Source organism: Dromaius novaehollandiae, chromosome 8 (assembly GCF_036370855.1).
Source record: "Dromaius novaehollandiae isolate bDroNov1 chromosome 8, bDroNov1.hap1, whole genome shotgun sequence".
Lineage (NCBI taxonomy): Eukaryota > Metazoa > Chordata > Aves > Casuariiformes > Dromaiidae > Dromaius > Dromaius novaehollandiae.
This window is the reverse complement of record NC_088105.1, coordinates 28,271,271-28,292,591: the sequence shown is the minus strand read 5'-3', so window position 1 is coordinate 28,292,591 and position 21,321 is coordinate 28,271,271. Positions and strand designations below refer to the sequence as shown.

The 21,321-nt window shown below is 38.6% G+C and overlaps 1 long non-coding RNA gene across 1 annotated transcript in view; it reads left to right on the top strand.

Annotated features, from left to right (window-relative positions):
* Window positions 1–479: 479 nt before the first annotated feature.
* The window catches only part of LOC112986929 (uncharacterized), a 29,648-nt gene continuing 8,806 nt past the window's right edge, over window positions 480–21,321 (top strand). The window contains exons 1-2 of the long non-coding RNA XR_003260137.2: window positions 480–674; window positions 20,797–21,148. This is a non-coding gene — a long non-coding RNA (uncharacterized LOC112986929). The remainder of the gene's footprint in view (window positions 675–20,796; window positions 21,149–21,321) is intronic.

Below are 21,321 nucleotides of genomic sequence, written 5' to 3'. Positions count from 1 at the left end.
TCATGTTTTCCATGCCATGTTTACCGTTTTCATGATTCAGAGCAGTCGGTTCTTCCTTGCCGTTTGTTTTCAGGCCTTTCTCGTGTCCCCGAAATGGCGAACGTAATGATCTCGGCCTTCAGCAGCCGTCCCCTTAGGCCCGTCTGAGCTGAGAGCTGAAATAATAATTCATTGCACATTTTTCTTCCTTTGTCACAGGCAGGAGTTGCTTTCATCTTCCCCTATGTCACGAACAATATACTGAGAAATTAGCAATTTGAAAATGCACGTAATGTAGTTACTTGAAATGTCCTCCATCCGATACTCAAGGCACAGCATAGTGCCATTCTTTCTTGTTAGCATCTTCCTGTGTTGCCTTAAAAGCTAATGCTATAAATCTCAGCGACTCTCTCATTTGCACATTCCCAGACTTTGAGTTAGGCACGCGTTTCGGTGTTCAGGAGACCTTCCTGCCAGAGCTTTAGCAGCCAGTCGGGAGTCTCCTCATGTCTCTCCCGAGAGAGCCGTTTCCTTCCCCCTCGCTGCTTCGCAGTCCTGGCTGCAGAAGGCTGCTGCCTGCTCTGCAGGTGAAGGGTCTCCTTTTTTCGGCTGCTGGAAGTACTGCAGCTTTCAATCGCATTGCAGCTAGATGCCCTGTTTCTTTATTTCTGACAACTAGCCTGATCCTTGATTAGGTACGTTCCTTACCTATCATTTTCCCCAGCTTATCTTACCTTTTCTTTCATAACATTTATTTAGACCCAAGTATAAATATGTTGTAAAGAATATAGGAGTAATCTTGGACGTGTACGTGTAACAGCCCAGCTACTGCATGCCTGCTCCTTATGGGGCCATTGGTTTGGCCTACAGTAGCTCTTCTGTTAGCTTTTCATCCAGTGTCTCTCAGTTTTATCTTCTTGAATTGGGTTTTGGTGGAGCCAGGTGCAGTGTAACATTGAAGTTGCCTAATTTTGTTGAATGTCCCCCGTAAGGGCTAGAGCAGTCACTGCTACTGAAATTTTGCCCACCCTAGTTAAGCACCAAATACAACTGCTTTGTATGTTAGAATCACACGAAATATTTGATAATGATCCATTCTTCTCCATTTTATCTGATACGAACTGCATGCAGATTTCTCAGGTCTTTATTCTACTAGTTGCCTGTAAATGCCTGACCTATAAAGACCACAGAATGTGATTGCTTGGAGACATATTTCCTTCATTAGTTTAGTGTACTGCTGCCTATTTTACTTTAGCTGTATATGTGGCTGTAAATTCAAAAGAGTTTTGAGAACTGAGTGCATACAGATGCTGTCAAACTTGCAGTATTTGCAATTGCTGGTAATGACAAACTTTTCATTAAATAATTTATTTCTATTTAGGTAATGTTGAGCTCCTTTTGAAAAGAAATGCTAAATTATTCATGGACTACGTGTTTACTTTCCTCAGTACTTTAGAGATTGGCAAATATTTGAGAAGAGGAAAAGAGTGAGTTTTTCTTCCATTACTCTGTTTACAAGGTTTAGGAACTCATCCAATTCAGCTGATCAAAGAGAAAGTGCAGATCCTTTAATCTGATCACACAGAAAGCAGAGATTTGCTAAAACATCTATAACGAGTTTTGATGAGAGAAGGATAAAATTATTCAGAGACGATTCAGATTCAAAGAAATATGTAGCTTGACAATACTGAGGGTAATTAACCACATATGACATTGCAAACTGGTGAATTCTCCCTCGTACATTTTAAAATCAAGACTGGATTTTTTTAAAAGAATTGTTCTGGGTCAAACTAGAATAAATAAATGCAGAAACATTGTCTTGGCCCTTTATGTTGTATAGAGACTACTTTGTAACTGGTCTCTGGTAATTCTTATTAAATAGTTTACTTAGTAGACAAAGCATGTAAATTTAATATGGATCTTTTGAATCTTCTTCAAACTGACTCCAGTTTTCATACTGAAAAGCAGCGGGAACCCTAATTTTGTTTTCTAAAAATATAGTCAATTTATTTTTATTTTGGTTCATGTGAATTAGTTAATAAATCCAATGGATAATAAAGTTTTTAATGCTATGCATACATCTCAAGCCAGTTATGTGGCAATAGTAAGGGGAAAGCAATTCCTGACCTCTTTTAGCAGATTTTATACTCCATAAAAATGATCATATGCCTCCTCAGTGGGCTGAGGCAATTTGAAACGTGGACCAAGCATCGCTGCTTTAGGAAGCAAACTGTTCTGGAATATGCTACAAAAAAGTGGATCAGCACTTTGGAGGCAGTATTTTAATGGTAACAGACTGCAGAATCTGCTGTTTGGCCAGATTGCTCAGTAAGTGTGATTGTCATACACATGGTTTGGTTAGAAATTCTTCATATTTGCTTATTTGATTGAAGCTAGCTCCGAATGAAAACAAGTGCTATCACATAAAGCACAGCAGTGAGAAGGTGAGTTTAATAAAAGCTGATAGACGTTAAACAGAACATGAGAAGATAAAAGAGTACAGGAATTTGTTCACACATTGTCAAGGACTGTTGAATTTCATTTATGCTTCTTACAGTTTATAATCTTTTAATTGGAGATTTAATTTGAGCAGCTTGGGGCTTGCTTGTATTTCTAGATGGAGAAGGCTAGAAAGTGGCAGTATTTGAAGTTCTGCATATTGATCCTTTTCAGACCTTATACCTCTGAGAGAAAAATAAAAAAAATTGCACGATATGCAGTGCAGCTTTATACAGCATTGAACAAATATTTTAATCTGAAATCAGACTTGGCCTAGAATGCCAGAAATGAAAAGGTCAGTTTGAAATCTTTTGTTATTACTGTGTGTGCTGGGGGTCACTGAGGGAGGTGGCATGGCCTTATATGCCCTGTCTCTTGAGGGAACTTTCTGATGTTACTAAACTGGCAGAAGCTCTGCTATGTGGATGTGTCCTTTGTAGGTGCTTTCTTTTGGGGGGTGGGAGCAGCAATCACCATTTGATTCAAATTTGTTAAATGGTATTCCCAAGAAGGTTTTTTAAATTTTTTTTTTCCCCCTAGGACATTGCATTTTGCATCAGCCAGGTATAAAAGTAAGAAATGGGAATAACATTTGTCATAGTATTTCTGTAGATTATTTCTGGGTAGATCCAGGACATAAAGAGACACAGTGACCAAAAGCTCAAATAAAAGTGATAGCCTTGAATATGAGTTAAAGTTTTATTTATTAGTAGAAGGGAATTGGTTATGTGAAACACGGTATTGAGGAACCGCATCAGACAAATAAGTTGTCCATAGTTTGTCCTGTGTTTGTCTTTGAGCAGCTATACGTAACTTCAGAATATAAGAAACCAGTGATGAACAACAGCAGAATTGCTCTGTTTTGGGGCAGGGCTGGTGAGAAAGGAGAGAGATTCTTCCTATCCTCTATCAGTTAGTGGTCACTCACCTACGCTTTATGTCTTGGTCCCAGTGCCACTGAAATAAGACCTTTGTTTATTGGTTTCACTGGGCTTTGAACAAGGTATGAGGGATTGTTATCTTTTCTGTTTCCAGTCCTGTCTTATATTCCGAGACAGCCTCTTACACCAGAGGCAGTCCCATCTCTGGATGATCCTCTGCTCCAGATAAACATCTCTTCTCTTTGCAGCTCACCGAGATCCGCTTCAAATGGACAACGGCTTTAGAAAGCCTGATCTCCTGGCCAGCAACACAGTTTAGATGCTAGATAACTATCCCTTCTAATAATTCAGATGGTGGTGTATGCAATGGGTATGAAGGTTTTATATAACAGCACTGTAATATTAAAAATAGTACTTACTATCTCAGCTCTTAGGAACCTGACCATTTTTTGCCTTTTATATCTGGTACAAACTGAGCAGATACTTTAATTTGTGCACAGTAACTACCTGATCTTCTCTCTATGCAATTACAATTAGTTTAGAACCAAACGATGTGTGAAAGTATTTGGGAGAGTTTCCTCTTCGCCTACAATTCTTTGCATTTACCATAACTGAACCTCATTTGTGGCCCCTATACTCAGCTGTGCTTGGATTTCGCAGTAATCATTTTTGCTCAATATTTTTATTTTGGTAAATGTTTTGCATAAATTTCCTTTCTGCCACCAGATGCATGGTATTGTACTACTTGTAGCTTAAAGAAAAAGGACCTTGGTTTTTAATTATATGGAGGCACTGAAAATGAAATTTCAAGTGGATGTAAAGGTAACCTACTGATGACTTTGTAAGTGGAAGAATGAAAGGCTGGCATCTCTCAGAGTTACTCTCAGAGTATTTTTCAAGTAGATTCCTTTGTCTGAAGAAATCTTTTTTTTTTTTTTTCTTCCCGATTAGAAGGTGACTACTTTCATGAAGAACAAATTGTTGAGCTAATTTTTGTCTCAACTTTTAAGCAAGTAAAGGGAGAGTGTGGCTCACTGGTGATCAGAGCACTTGAGAGGGGGAAAAGTAAGAGGCCTGGCTTATGGTTCATCTCCTAGGACCATTAATAAACTTAAAATTAGACATTCAGTGGATAAAATAATGGTAAAAGAAAAAAAATCCAAACAGAGACAGAGGAAAGGTGGGATGAGCCAACTATCGCTGTGGTCCAGGTTTTTTTTGGCACCACGCTGAGCAGCATGTTATGCAGGGGCTTTTCTGAGCAAAAGCAAAAAAAAAAAAAAAAAAAAAATCTCAGGGTAAATTCCATGATTCTTACGACACCTGTAGTGGCACTGTCTTAAAATAGTCCTGCACCAGCTATTAGCCCATCTCTTCCGAGTAACCCTATGAACAAGCCTTTCCGTTCTCGTTGGATGACATTCCATTCTCTCACAGAGCAAGAAAGTTTTCTTCGAGATTGTTGTAATCTCATTTTATTGAGGTGTCTGAGGCCGCCTGTGAAGGGTGTGTGCTCTACTGAGAGGTGACAGCTGACAGACTTTGCACTTACTGTATGCAGATAAAAGTGAATTCTCCCCTCTTCCCATTTGAAATTGAGTTTTCTTTGGCACTGTTAAATTCTGCATCCTTGTGCTTTGTCTTTGATTGCCAATGTGTTGCGTATTATGGAAAAATACCGGGAAACCACATGCTCTTATTTGTTTAGATTTTCCATTTTTCATTCCACCTCAAGGTAAGTAGGAATTATATTTTGAAATTGGTGATTCACAGGCATAATCATTTCAACTTGGCAATGATATCAAATCATAGTGCCATGTCCTTTAAATACAGCACAAAAATGGTTAGAATTAAAAAAAAGGCATTGTTTGTTGAAACTTCCTTTTCCTTATTATAGCCCCTCTTTTCTTTCTCTTCACTTTCTCAGTTCCTTATTTCAGTGGTGGGGTATATTCATGTGGCAACCAAGTCAAAAGACCAGACCTTCCTATCTAGTCAGGTGTGCAAATATGCTTTACTTACGTAACATTTAAAGAGCAAAGAAAACAATGATTTATAAGGAGCTATAACGTGACACAGGGAGGTGGATGGGCTGACTCACTACAATTAGCAGGAAGAGCAGTTACAAATGCAAGGATATAAATCGAGAGATATAAAATTGTCTTTTATTGGTCTGTGAGGCCTTCTTCCCCTCACCAAATGAATTTTATTTCAATGGGATTTTTATTACAGAGTTGCTTGCCTTTTATCTGGGACTTGGCAAAGTCCCAGATATTTTTTGCTACTAGAAGAAAGAAAAAGCATTGTCTTTGCACTTGCTGGTTATCATCTCATTTTATCAGGATATGGTTTTGAAACTCTTCCAATGAAGTGAAAGCGCATGTAAATCCCAAACTCAGTGCTCAGATAGGACCTCACTGCTAATTAGTCAAGATAAAAGAGGTGTCACATCTAGATCTGTAAAAGTTATTAACTGACAAAGTTGCTTTTGTAAGAATGACTTGGCAAGCTATTTTTTCATATCTGTCTTTATTCATACAGATACAGTAAGAAGTCATTAACTATATCATGAGATTAGCTCATTTATTTGGAGCAGCCAAGCTCTACATTTGTCTGTCTTTGGCTATCTTCCTGCCACTTGTGGGCTTCTGTGCTCTGCTCCCGCAGCATCTTGGAGGAGCCGCTGCTGCAAGCGGGCTGGCGTGCGGCACCGAGCGCGCTCGCCCTGCCAGCGCCACGTCAGCCACTGCACTCCCCCTCTTCAGGACGCTGCGTGGGGGGACGACGTGGAGCTGTTAGAGGTGTATTACCTTCAGGAACTTCTCCTCCAGTACTGCAGTAGAAAGCAGTTGAGACGCTGCAGAATTTGCTGCTGAACTTCCGAAGGTGCAGAGTAGACTCACGTGAGCGGCAGCGTGAGGAGCTCTGCAGAATGAATGCTGGGATAGCCTTTCTTTTTGCCGTAGTATTTAGTAGTATAGTTAATATTGGGCTGAAGACAAATAAGCTGTCCCTATTTTCCATCACTTGCATATGGCTGTCTTGAGAAAGAAGAGTGGCCTCCGCCAGCCAGACTGGTCACAGTCCAGACAAAGAATTTCAGGAGTTTGGTAGAAATGGTAGGACCTGAATGCTTATAGCATACTTTTTATAACAATATTAGCTATTCCCTAGTGGATCTTCTTCTGTCCCTCTGGTGATGTGGTCCATGTAACCCATTACATTTCAAACCAGGGAAAGAATTGCCAGCAGCCCGCTGTCCTGCTTTCTGCCCCCTTGGCTGGGAAGCACGCTGCTTGGCCATGGGCAGGCAAGCATCCTTCCAGCCCCAGGTGGCTCTCATTTACAGTCAATTGACTGCCAGCAATCAGCCAGCATCAGATCTGAAACTGATCTGCTGAATGCTTAGAACAGGAAAAGACATTTTTGTCTTTTTTTTTTTTTTTTTTTTTTTTTTTTTTTTGGAAATGGCAGGACTACCTCTGATTTTATTCCTGCCAGAGCAGCATATACCCCAAAATTGCAGTCTGACACACTTGCAAGTGCATCTTTTCCCTGCTACGTTTTCTTGCTTTCTTCCATTCCCTGGATTTATTGATATGATATAAAGGTTTTAGAACTGAAAGCAAAAATTCAGCACTGGTTACCTGAGAGCCCCTACTGGGGCAGGCAAATGAACCATTTACCTTCCCCAAAACACTAACTTCTTTCATTGCTTCACCTTGCATGACCAGTCAAAAAGACCAGAACTTGGCAGGTGACAGAACTTCTTCAAAGTTTATTTTTTCACTGTAAATGCTAAATATAATGGTATTTAATTGCTTCTGCTAAGCTCTTATTAGTGAAAAGTAGAATGGATCTGAAAATGATGGATGGAGACAGGGGCTAATGTGCTTTTTGAAGAGGCAAATGCATTCCTGCTTCATCCTCACTTGCTCTAGTTCCGCTTTCTGCAGCATTCTTTGCTCAGCTGGGCTGTCCTCAGCTAAAAGCACTAAATAAACAAAGGTTTAACATTGACTACCTCTTTGCCTCCTTTGGCTTTGTCTTTAAAGGCTATAGAACAGGAGAAATTTAAATGTTGAAGGTACAAGGCATTGCTCAAGGTATAGGTATATCTGAGTGTTGGAAAGGGAAGGAAAGGAAATCCAAAATCTCAACTAAAAAGCAGAGTGGTGTCTAGTCTGTCAAAGGGCTTGGTCTGTCTGAAAAGCACTTGTTCAGCTTGCCTGATACTTCAGATCTATCACCCATCTGACAAACCAGAAGGGAAGTAGTCCTCAGAAGCAGGCCACAGACAAAGCTGTTTATGTTTCTTCTGTGCACTGAATCATGCTGGGAAGGCAGATGTTTATAGATCTCTTTTAAAAGTAAGATAACGTGGTATCTCTTCCAAAAATGTGCTAGAATAAATCAGCTTAAGTAAGAGCATGGTTTCAAGTGTCAGGTTTCAAGTCTCAAAATGCCCTGATTCATCAAAGAACACAGCAAACGTAACCATTCTTATCCTTAGCTTATCATCGATAGACAATGGTCGATAGGAAGATGGAAATATGGTCCAGTGGTTAAAGTGAGTCTGAAGATCTGTGTTATTTCCTCTATTATACACGTAAGGCCAGGCTTACAATGTTTTGTTTGTTTTTAGCCGCCTAATTTAATTTTGAGTTGCCTAATTTACTTGCCTACATTCTTATTTATTTAAATAAGAGAGAAACCACTTTGCAGATCTGGCCCTTGCTGTATAATCTTTCTGCTTTCCTTTCTTAATGCGTCTGTCATTGGAAAACGGTATCTGTCTTTTTAGAGTGCATGCAATACAGCGAGAGACAACTTTCTCCAAATGTGCCTGCAATTAAGAAACAGAACCAAACCAAGCCCTCTGGCTTGCAATGGTAACCATGGGAGAGAAAATGACTTTGAAAGATTTATAAATGCTGTCTAGCACTCTTGGTCCACAAAAATCAGTTTCACAAAGTCTGTTTAGGCTATTCTGTCTCTAAAGCCCCAGACGTTTTTGTCCTGCTATCCTGGAGCCTCTCGAATAAGTTCCAGATTCTCTGTTTTTCATTAATTACAGACAGCTCTTTATTTTGATTTGCAAGTCTGTTTAATACTACCATATGATTTGCATTCATCTATTTTTCCTTTCCACTCCTTTACAAAATGGGTGGGAAGTCCAGGGACGAGGTAAATTGACTGAAGTGAGTGGGAGGCTTTCCATTGGCGTTAATGGATTTGGACTGGAGCACAGTAGTGGTGGTCCAAGATGAAGCAAATATTGTGGATATCCTCTTAAATTTGGCTACATCCTTTCTAGGAAAAACAATGATTCATTTTAGCTGTGTAACTAATTAGATGCCTACCACTATAACGAAATACTTCTAGTGGCATGTTAAATGAAACAGTTAAACTGTTGCACATATTTTTCCTTTCTCTCTTGCCATCATCTTGGGGGATACTTCTTGCTGAATATTTTATAAACAAAGTGAGTTGGAGATGTGTACTTTGCAGTGGGGCAGGGAACAGTGAGGTTTACAATGGCTCTTGGTCCCAGGTATGGACTGTCCCAAGAATGGGTCATTTTAAAATAAAGAGCTGGAACAGTACAGTTTTCGAACATCTCCCCAAAGATGTTCAGGGATCTTTTAGTTACACCATCTTGGGACATTGAGTGCCTGGAGTAGAACTGAGGTCTTGAATCTGTCTCTATATTCTGTGACAAGCAAGTGTCTAGAGTGAAGAAGAGATTGCTATTGCTTGAGTTGTTGAGGAGATCAGCTGCAGTCTCCTCAACAAGCGAGAGTTTGCTAACGGTGATGGCTTTATGCCCAAATAAATTGCATTGCTTTAATCCAGTTAGGATGTGACTAAGGGACTTAATACTTAGGCATGGTCATAATTCACAAAGATGGGATAGTTATGTTGGTCCTGCCAAAAGAGGGAATTCAGTTGTTTGAGAAAGATGAAAATAAGAGTGCAGAAGCTGCTGCAGCTGGAAGCAAGGTCTAGATTTAATACACAGAGCTAACTCGTTCAAAGGGAACAGGCAGTCTCTTTTTGCAGAATTCTTTTTGCAGCTCTCAGTTTTATTTTGCATCTCATTTCCATCCCCACTTACAGATGTAGCACTGGACTCTCATTTTATTTCAGCCTGAAACCTAACTCCAGGCCAGGGATGCCAGTCTATTGAGAGACTAAATATTGCTCGGAGGGAATACTAACGTCAGCCCTTAGTTTGCTTTTGGAAGTGCCCCATGCAGCAGTAGCTCTTTCTCTCGATCCTAGCCTTAACCTTAGGCTCATCCATAGGAAGGGCGCAGTGGCTTGAGCTCTTGCCCAGACCTCTTCCCCAGCACACAGGAAGAACTGGCATGTTAAGGTGCAAATTTGCTAGTTCTCTAATGAATCTGTTAAACTGGAGTTGAAATATAGCAAAGATGTGTCCTATTGTTTGGCTGGAGAGAAGGTAACTCTGATAACTACCAACTCATTTCTGTTATTTTAATGCTATATAGTGTTTTAAAATTATTTTCGAAAGCCAGGAAAAGTCAGAGAAAGATATTAGAAAAATTATGCAAGTTTTAATTTAGAAAAAAGTGAATTAGGCTGAAGCAAGCTGCTTTTTTCCCTTTATAAGACATTATTTTCTGGGTATATATATAAAAAATCTCTTTGCTCTGATACATGTTTCAGTAAAGCATTATACCAACAGGAGATGATTGAAGAAAAATTGTAGTGATTATTTACAAGAATCAGAAACTGACTGAAGGGAGAAATAGTAATTACTGCTAGTGAATTGCTTCAAGAATAAACTTGGCACTAGTCTTACCTGGTAGTTGTGTTAGCAGCCTTAAAAAGAAGCATTTGCAAATGAAATTTGTTGCTGATGCAAAATTATGAGGTGTTATTAATGTAAGGGAATATTAGAATACTATAAATGAAGAACTGGGTGATGTATAGAGTGGAGATACTAAGGACATGAAGAAATCTAATAGTGTAAAGCAGAAGTTGTTTACCTGACTGTCCGCTGTAGAGTGGGGATAGCTGGACACACTCATGGCAGAGGGGAAAAAGAAAAAAAACAAAAAACCAAACTTGGCTGTATTCATCACTCACAAAGTGACTCAACCAAGAATGTGATATAGCCATGAGAAAGCAAAAGTCTTTCTTGGAAATATCAGGGACAGTATTACTGGTGAAAGCAAAGAAATATTCAAGTTGTCGTACATGTCTGTTAAGACCTCATCCATACGAGTATCTGATATTTTTATAATCATTGCTTAAGAAAGATTAATTCAAACTGGGGCGGGATTACAGGAAAAGAGAATATTTGATGAGTTATGCTAAAAGAGTTTGAGTTGTTTAGACAGTAGGTGAGGCTGAAGTGGGGATACGACTGCTCTGAACAAGCACTTCAAAATGGTATCTGCTCTGGGATAGGAGGACAGTTGAAATGAAATAAAAAAATTGTGTAGCAACAGAGAGCTATAACTTCCTCTGGGACCAGGGATGGGGAAAGGTAGATAATCAACAGAGAGATGTGGCCTGAGGTTCCAGAGCAGGAATAGCAGGACACTGACCGTGAAGACAGAGTTTGAATTTATGAATAGGATTATGTTACGTGATGATCTTTAAAAGCAGGTGCTACAGAGTAGTCTATGTTTGTAGGGCTGAATAGAAGGAAAAAAAAATCCAGAAATAAACTTAACTTTCCTGTGAGTTAGAAGTAATGCATATTTTTGATAACGGGAAGAGATTTCATTTTATATGAACTGTTTCCAATGCATTGGTTTTTTTTTTTTTTTTTGAGGCACAGAGCTAGGTTTGTAGCTCTGCATATTATATCCTGTTTGATAATCTATACTATACATATACGCTATATATCTGCCATATAGGTGTAACTGTGTAAAAGGAAAGTAAATAAATTCTTATTTTTAAAATGCTCTCACATCTTCAGGAAAGCCTTAGAAATATAGATTTTATAATTCATTTTAATCCTAATTTGGGGGAATTTCTTCTGTCTGTGGTGTCTTTTATTGGTGTAGTTTATTGACTAATCTGTATTTTTAGTCTTCTTCTGAAATACACGCTATAATTTAATCTGTGAAAATATGCTTATTCTGTCTCATACACACACTCTCTTGCTCTCTAAAAGCCATGGAAATTTTACTGAGGTCATTATGTTCTTTTTCTCCTGTTCATATATGCATATGTTTGATAGACAATATTGTCCAAGCCAAAAACTGTCAGGAAAATGCTAATGCAATGAGTTTGGGAGAGTTTTGTAAGTCTGTTGAACTCTTAGGAATAAGGTTTTGCTTTGTACAGCATATCAGCTAACAGCTGCAATTCAGGTTGGGAAGCAGCTCTAACTCTATGATGTATGGAAATGATGTCTGTATTATGGAGGAACTGGGGGATCTGTACTTGCAACTAAATGTGCTGTACTGTATATAATGGCAAATCTATTACTAGAGGAGGTGAGAAGGCATCATTATTAAGGCATTAAAACCATAGCAACAAATACATGATGTGATCAGTACTAGTGGACATCAAAACTCTCTGTAGCATTCATGATGCTCTCTTGCTTGCAAAATTGCTTGAGTGCCGTATACTCTATGGCTGTGTGAAGCCTGAGAAGACCTGGTTTCTGCCCCAACACCTCCAATCTACTTTGTAGAATCAAATGGATCTTGGAGATTTCCCTGGTGTCTTTGGTTTAAGGAAAAAAAAAATCACTCCCTGAGGCTCCTCCAGCTTTCCTTCGCCTGCCCTCTTGACTCACAAGGTGCCATCTTTACGCTGACAGCAGAAAACCCTTGCCATCAACAAAGTGCATATTCTTCTTCTCCATCCTTTAGGGGACTTCACTGCTTCCTGCCACTACTCTGTGTCCGAGACTGGAGGTAAAGAGAAGTCTGGCGTTTTGTGAGTGTAGAGAACTTCGGTGACATTTTTCAACGGACAGTCTACTCACTCTCCAGTGTATTTCTGTGACGCAGTGAGGACAATGGATGAGGCCAAACAGACTTGAGGAGAAAGGACAGTGGAAGATCACCAGAAGAAAGCCAGGGTCGTGTTAGAAGACTTGTATAAGAGGAGAAATTGCTTTGTTTTGAAGATTTTCTTGTAGAAAAATGGGTTGGAATTTGCAATTTTTTTTTAAAAGACCTGATTCATGTCAGCAAGACATTAGCACAAAGCTGCTGTAAAGTGGGCATTTATCAGTAAAGTCAAGTCCTACCAACTACACCTGAAAAGATGCATACAATTATAGCGGGTATAGTGCAGCATTGCAAGGTTATAACACACAGCTAAATAAATGAAGGTATAATTAGCCCAAATTTATTTCAAAAGCTGTCTTGTTTTCCAAATATGATTTTAAAAGTTAAATTATTAATTTTCCACAAAAACTTCTATTTGCCTTAGGAAGGCTCACTCCAGGAATGTTAATGATTGTAAGCAGAGATTCCCATATAATTAGTGAAAATACATTTGTCTGGTGTTATGAAACATGACAGGTTGCAAGCTGTTTCTTGAGTTTGTTCTATAATATTTAAAATAAACGTTTCTGATGGGGAGGAAGGCAAGAATGTCAGGCTTAACTGTGGAACGTGGCCTAGTTTTCAGATGAAGTAATTTTCAGATGAAAACTGAGGGCACAGCTACTATGGATGCAGGTGAGGACTAGATTATCCTCAAAAAGCATCTTCTTTCGCTCCCCATTTCAAGAGGGAAGTGTCATCATCCCTATTGACTGCTACAGAAGCAGGACAGAGGAACTGGGAACGAGCAAAACTGAGAAAAGATGAGTCCTCCAGACAATGAAGAGGTAAAGGAAGAAGAGAGAACAGGGCATAGTCCTTTCAATCGGTGTGGGAAAAGGCCATTCTGCTCAACAGAGGAGTCCTAATCCTATATTTAGCTGATATAAATCAACATACACTCCAGTTTAAGACTTAATGACTACAATGCCTTGCAATTCTCTTCTGAGGCCTTGAAAAGATTTCCCTTTTGCAGCTGGATAAACTGAAGTGCTGGCAAGTTTTCATGGTTTGCCAAAGACCAAACTGAAGTTAAAGGATAGCATCTCAGTTTCCTGGCTGTAAACTCAATGTCCTCTCCAAAGGAATAATTCCAGTAGGAAAAGTTATCTACAAGATGGATGCTAAAAACAGACTGTCTGAAGATACTTTCTGAGGTAAACTGGATTTTATTCCCTTTTCAGGAAAAGGTCATTAGGTTAATGGAAATTAAATATGAAGTCATGGAATTATTTCACACTTCAGCATTTAAAAGCATTATTTTCTTTTCCAGTCAGATTATGGATATTTTTTCCCAGTGCTGTTTACTGTAATCCCTGTTTTACCCGGCTGCTCCTAGCAATAAAAGTTTCCTCAGCTGGAAATGTGGTTTTCAAAGTGTTATATCTTGTGTAAATGTGCTAAAAGATGCAGCAGCTTGATTTTTACCTCTATAACAGCTTTGTCTAATTGTAATCAAGTGAAAAACTTATTTATGGAACTGAGAACAAAATGAAAGAGGGTTTGAAGAAGATGATTTTTGCTAATGAATTTCATTTTATCTATCTCTGTGAATCTTTGCTCGTTTCTCGTTTCCTTGCTAAACTATTCTGTTTTTCCTGTTATGGCAAATCTCAAATGTGTTTTCTCTTAAAATAAGCAAAATTCAAAGGAAGCAGAAAGTTCACAATATGCTAATGCTGCCTCCTGGGCAAAACTCTATAGAGATTTTTGTTTCCCGTCTGCTTGCCTTTTTCTTTAGAGACCAGAAGTGTCTGATCTATATCTACCTATAGATTCCAGTGCATGTATCTCATGTTTGCATTCAGCTGAGGGAAAACCCATCTTGTGCTGTCTGATGTATTCTGTCTTAAGACCCTTTTATTGTATTTTACAGTTTTGCCATGGCGTTCACCAAAAACAGGTTCAGGAGGTTTATTTTGACATTGAATTTTCTGATGTTTTTGCTGTCATGTCCTTAAAAAATCCCAAGCTGCTTGTGGTTTTGTGGGCCTTTCTGCTTTATGGCAAAGCTATTGTGCTTATCAGGGAGCTTCTCATTCTTGTTTCTGCTAGGGCTCCAAGTGTTTTAATTTTTGACCATAATTTATGTTTCTGTCACACAAGGCTGATCAAGTACTAACTTGTCAATAAAAATATTAGCCAACTTGGAAAACAGTTCTCGTAAAGTTCAACTTGGCTAAAATGGTTGGGATACTTTAAACCACAGTTTATATGTACTACAGTCAAATATCTTCGTAATTAGTAAGCCATTTCAGAAAAGGGATACATTGGTAATGGAAATTCCAGTTAAAAAAAAAAAAAGAATCCTCTGTAAAGCTGCTGAAGTTTTATCTGAGTGCTTATTCAAAAGGAATTATGAAACATCTGGCTTCTTGACTTGAGTACCCATGGTTCTGAAATCTGAAATATCTATCCTACGCTAAGATGTCATAACGGCGGAGGAGGACTGACTTTGCGGCTGTGTTACTATGATCTCATGGTGCGATAATTCTCCCTTCATTCTCATCCTGGGAAAGGCCCCATTCTGATGACTGACAGCAGGCTACTATGAGGGCAAGGATGGAAACAATCTGGGGAGGTCCTCATATGGGGTCAACAGAGCTCTACCGTGACGGTAATGGCAGGAGCACGTGAGTCACATGCATAACTAAACACTAACAGAGCCAGCGGTGGTGGTGGTAGGGACTTTGTCTAGCCAGTGCTACACACAGTTGCCTCCCTGTTTTATGTAGGAAAATAATTCATTTGCAAGCTGAAAAAAAGCAGCAGTAAATGGTTTTCTTAGTAAATAGCCTGGAGGATTAGGATGAGTCATGGCTGTCCAGCAGCATAACTATAATATGCATAACTTCTCTACCATTCACAGCTCTTCCGCCAAACAAATAAAATTTTATTGTTTATGGAAATTTCTCATGTTACTCCTGAAGCAAGATATTTATTTTGTTTCTTATGTACTGTTCCTGTGGAAGAGACTAAGTGGCTATAGGGTGTCCTTGCTTCTCCATTCAGATCACTCAATAGATCTGGAAGCTGTTATCTTTCATCATGTTCCATCTTCTGAGATGTAGCATTCTCCCCTTTTCCTCATCTTTATATAGCCTTCAGAAATAAATCTGGTTGGTCTCTGCTGTGTTGCAGAATGTTCACTATTACTATTGGGCTGATTCTTAGGACTGTGACTATCTTTGATATCCTAATAAGACAAAGAAGCGGTATTGAGATTTCCAAGATTTTGTTGTTGTTGAGATTCCTGCTTTATTCTTGTTGTGTTTGATGCAGTTGATTTCAGCTGAGTTAGTGAAGTAAGACAGTGGTAAATAAGATGAAAGTATCTTTATGAAAAGTACCTTTCCAAGCTGGATTCAATGACAATAATATTCCTGACCGATAATGCTATATTGGTTATTGATCGTATTTCCAAAAAAAAAAAAACCAAAAAACCCCCAAACCAAAAAACAACCACTCCTCTGTATAGGAATTGAACCTCTTACTGGGATATTCTGGATGGTATTTCTTAGTGGTGTTGTACTGGAAGTTGAATAGGTTCAGGGTTTTATAGGAACAGGCCACTTGTTAAGATTATTTCAATTTATACTTTGAAATTATGGTTTGCTTAACTGACTTATCTCTACTTGCATGTTTAATTTAAAACAAGACTCAGTATGCATTTACATTTTCTTTTCATGGAATTACCACCAAAATGAATATTGTACAATATTAATGAGAAGAGCTGATAAAAGCTTAGGTATGAGGTTGGATCTGCTGATTTTGTTGCAGCACATAAAGTTGTAAGAGAACATTTCTAAACAGGAAGATTTGGCTGCATCTGGACAAACCATTGTCCCTTACCAGATTTATGCTCTTAAGCTGTTAATATGAAACATTATATTTGACATAGAAAAAAGCTATTTTGGCAAGTGAACTTAATTTTTTAATGCAGTTTTCTTTTTTTTTTTATTAAAGTAAACTGCTTCAGGAAGAGAGATTTAGTGAATCATTTAAGTGTTGCACAAAAACAGTCATCATGTAGCCTACAGAGAAATTGGCTCTACTACAGTCTTTTGGTCAAAATAAGAAACATATTGAAAAGTTACCACATTATTAAAGTAATTGACGTACAACATTATTTTAGTATGCACAAGACAGTTGTCATAGTAGAAATCAGGAACAGTGCACAATAGAATGGTTGTATTGAAGATTTGAGGGGGCATAAGCTAAAACTAGAGTCACTTTTTATCTCCTATTTCTTCTTAGAAAATGTAATTAGTAAAACCTATGTGGAAAAAAAGAAATTTTTGAAGCCCTCTTTCATGTCAATGGGAGATGCTATTAATTACAAGTAGTGCAGCTCATCTATTTAAAAGTAGTAGGCAATCACAGCATGTTTTCCTTGTCTTTCATGATTTTAGAATGAAAACACACGTTTTCTCAGCTTTGAACAAACGTTAACTGTTTTTTGTTATAACAAGTATTGATAAATGAAAATTAGCCACTTCATGGCTAGCATAACCAGACACTGGATGCTTAAACTGCAATGATGAATGGCTGCATATAACTCCTGTGCTGCGGGGTGCATTTCTGAGGAAGAAGTTGAGCTCTGAATAAAAGGAGAAACAAGTGGTCTCAATAAAAGGATGGAAAATGATTACTCAGTGCAAATAAAATACAATGAAAGATGGAGCAGTGAAAAAGAGGGTCTGAGACTGCCAAGGTTATTTTCCTTTTGCTAAGTTACATACCATTCACCAGTGAGGAAAAGTAGGTATCTTCAGAATATAGGCAGCCCTGCCAGGCTTACCAAGTTTTCAATTACAGATTGATTAAAAGGAAGAAATTCTAGCCATTGGCTGTTTATGGTTTACTTCAAAGTGTTTTTTCCTTTCACATTATTTTTCTCTTTTATCAAGAAAGGATCTGTTTCATTTATGCAAAGAATTATTCTGCAAATGGTTCTGTATTTCTTGCTCTTACTTGCATGAACAGTGTGGCTAACTTTAAAAGGACAGACACGTCAAATTAAGTGTGGCTTTTTTAGGATGAGACCCAAATTATCAAATTTTCTTATGGTCCTCAGCTGTACAACCACACATAAATAGCTTGCACAGAATCTGTGCTAAAGGGGGAAAAAAAACTATACCTAAATTGCAGGACAATTCTAGAATGTTTTTCAGAATAAATTCTTATCCTTTTATATTTAAATCAGTAAAGTAATGATATACGTTAACACATGTATTTGATTTGGGTAAATTTTCCCTTCTGGACCACCTCATATTCTCTCTTAAGAGCCAAGAGTGAGTGATCCATATCATGGCTTTCCAAATGCTGCTAGTTAAGGACATTTCCTGCCAGGTGCTCCGCATGCTCTACTCTTATTGCTTTCATTTGTGGTTGAGGCCATGCTGCATTCTGTGGGATACAACCCTATTGTTTATGAGTTTAAGTTAGTACTGCCAAAAGGGATACAGGATTAGAAAAAAAATACCACTGAGGTTTACTTTGAGGATCCCCTGAATTAGGACTCTTTTTTGGTTTTTTGTTTTTTTCCCTCAGAAATATCAAAGTTTGCATCTGGAAAGTATCAATGCGACATATAAATATTGTCTGACTGCTGACTGCACAGAACAGTCGTTATATACTGCTTATGGGAATTCAGTTTTATGTTAAAGTAGTAAGGATCTAAAGTCTCCTACTGACTTGAGTAGGTCTTTGGAGCAGTCCCTAACTCTGTTTTTCTTCTTGTAACATGACCCAAACTGCTGTTTCAAAACTCAGGGTTGTGGCCAATCGATTATTCTGTAGTTTCCTGATAAAGGCTCAAATATGCTAATCCTTGGATATAGCACTATGCATGGTTACTACTGACAGCTTCCTTTGTTCCTGAAAGCTGCAGTATGTGCTTTTTACTTTCCTTTAAGAGAAAACAGATCAGAAATGTGAAACATATTAGGTTTTGGATATTTTCTTTAAATTGTATGTGTGAGGGGTGTGGGAGTGAAGAAAGGGGCATGTTTTCTGCTTCGATTTTTCCAGCAAGATAACAATTTGTGGAAAGTGTAATCATAAAGGAAGACCTCGCCTCTCATCTTCTGTGGACCTAGTCTGCACGCAGAGGACAAAGTCCTTCACCGGGCAGAGAGGGGAGGCAAAACCTTCATGGGATTCACGCTTCTGCGTGCCCCAGTCTCACACTGGGGGCTGAGCAAGTTTCCCTGCTGTGCTTGTGGGCTGGGGGTCAGGCAGCGGGAGCTGGAGGAGGCACCAGTGGAGCCCAGGGCCGTGGGGAAAGTCCTAGGGCAAAGCTGCAGCTTCATGGGCGGATTATTCCTTCCACTGTTTGGCGTCTCTGTAGCAAAGAGACTTTCTCTCTGTTTTGTGAACACTGGAAGACGGATAGAGCTCTTCCATTTCTCAAGTCATGGCAAAGTAATTTTCCTCTTGAAGAAAAACGCAGCATGGAAGCAATTATTCTGCTACCTCTGTTTTCCTATATATTCTTGTTGAATGCTACATTTACGATTCTTTTTTAGCATTTCTACATCATCATGAAAGGAGGTACTTCTTTTAAAGGATGTCCGTCAGCTGACAGAAACTAACCCATGCTAACATACAACAAATGAGAAAGAAAGGAAAGTAATTCTTTTTTAAAATGGAGTTTTTCTTCTTTTTTTTAATCTAAAAGAATGTCTACCTTTCGGGGGAGAAGAAAGCAAGTTTGTTCAGCCCTTAGTGGTTAGTGCTGCTAAGTTGTTCCACAAAAAAGGTATTTGTGTTTCCAGCCTGGTTCTGTGAGTGCCAGCCCTCTGTGGTTCAGCAGCTTTAACTTCATTGGACTGGTTCTGTTAAACATGTCAGGCTGCTTTTTTCTTCAGATAGTATAGAAAGTACATCATTCCAAAAGCCTTCTTTTGTCTTCTGCTGTTCATGTAAAACTGCATTTACTTAATCATCTGCTTTTGAACAGAGTATCTACTAATCTATAAAACATCTATTAGTCCTCCAGGATTTTAGCTTTTATTATTATTGTTTTTACTGCCATTATATCAAAGCTCACAAATTAAATGGTCTTCAGGTGCAATGAAAAGCTTTGAAAAATAGTCTTGCAGGAAGTGACGTTTTCTGTGGTGTAAATAGCAACCTCACTTTATTTGGTAGTATTCAGTTGCTCTAGCAGAAAGATATTACAATGTGCAGGAGATGCCATTGTTTTGAACTGGATGTAGAACAGCAGAAGCCTTGGACAATAGAGCTGATTAAAAATCCGTGACATTTTGGAAGAACAATGGTGCTGGATTAAATGTAGATATCTGACCAAGGAGAAATCAGTACTCAGGATACTGAAAATGAAGGCTTTACTTAATATACTGATATACTTCTATCATAAAAACATGTCTACTTGCTTATCTTTTACTTGAGCACGTGAATGTCAACTACTTCATTCCTTTCCTGTAGAAATGTTCAAATTCAAATGCTCGTAACTAACAGCTTTAAGCTATTTTCTTGCAACTTGATCCGGAATTTTACTAAGAATGTTCTTCCACAACCTTTGCTGTTTAAAATTGCTCACAGGACTTTTTTTGCCCATTAATCTGTGGAGCCATGATTGGTGCTGCAAAAAAGATATTTGAATTTCCAGCCTTTTTAACCTAGGCTAGACTGCCAGTGCTCTGCAGTTTAGGCTAGGCTGAGCTGCCGTCTGCTGCAGTTCTTTCTGATAAGTTCTTGTTAGGCCACCTCAGTGGAGAGAAAACGTGGTTTATTTGTTGTAACCATAGCTTAAGATGATCTTTTATGCTATATTGTATTGGGTTTCTCTAAACAGGTGCCTGTCCAATTGTTCCAAACCATTCCCATTTTGTACAACTAAAAAATCTTTCATCCAAAGAATTGACCCAACTTGTTAGGTATCAAGCCGTGATTACACAAGCAGGATAACTGCTTTGTGGAATGTCAGAATAAAACGTGTGAAGTAAGTTAACGTTAAATACTCAGACCAAAACATCATTGTATATTGAAAACGACAAAATGGCCATGCTGCAAATACAGGGACAATTTGAAATAGCAGATATATAAGTTTAGTTGTAGGAGATTTCTAATAAAGGAGAATAAAATGCATTCAGTGGACCTAATAAAAACAGCTGCAAATAGAGAACAGTGGAAAAATTCAAAGGTTAACAATCAGAAAAATGAACGAGTATTTACAGTGGCTCTCTGCCACTGCATTACCAGAACAGTTGTTGAATTCCATCTTCACGTCGCTGAATATTTAGCTTCTTTCAACCAGGGAGCTGTAAGACAGGTGACTGGTCTCTGTCAGTACCTCTGAGCAAGGTAAATGATGAAAATTAGTGTGATGAAAAGTTTTTCATTTAATTTAATTGATTTTTTTTCAGGTCTTAGCATGATGTAAAATGTGGTCCCCAAAATTGGATTCCTATCCTATCTTTGAAAGAAAATACATTGCTGAATGAAGAAAGACAAGTTATTCCTGAGATCTACCTTCTTCAAAATATCCTCTGCATTTCTGAAATCATTTTAAAATAAGAATTAAAATGCATTCCAATACTCGCTGGAGCTACACTCTGACAGCACGGGGAGCTTCAACGAGCAAATGGGGGTTTCTATCAGTCACAACCTCAGCAGTGTTGCAACAGTCCTGCTGTAAAACCCAGATGCTATCTTCAGTTCATTTGAGCAGCAGGAAAAGATTATAACTGTCTGTGGAAGAGTAGCTTACCCTAAATGGTGAGTAACTAAGTGGGGCAATGCCTGACTTCCTGGAACAAGGTATAGTGGTGCACTTTCTCAGCCACCATGTCAGTGCTGCTGGAATTTGATTTAGTGCATGAGTTACTGCAAGAGTGCAGAGCTGCTGTGGTCCGGTGCCTGACTGAGCCTCGGCTTACCTCCAAGAAACT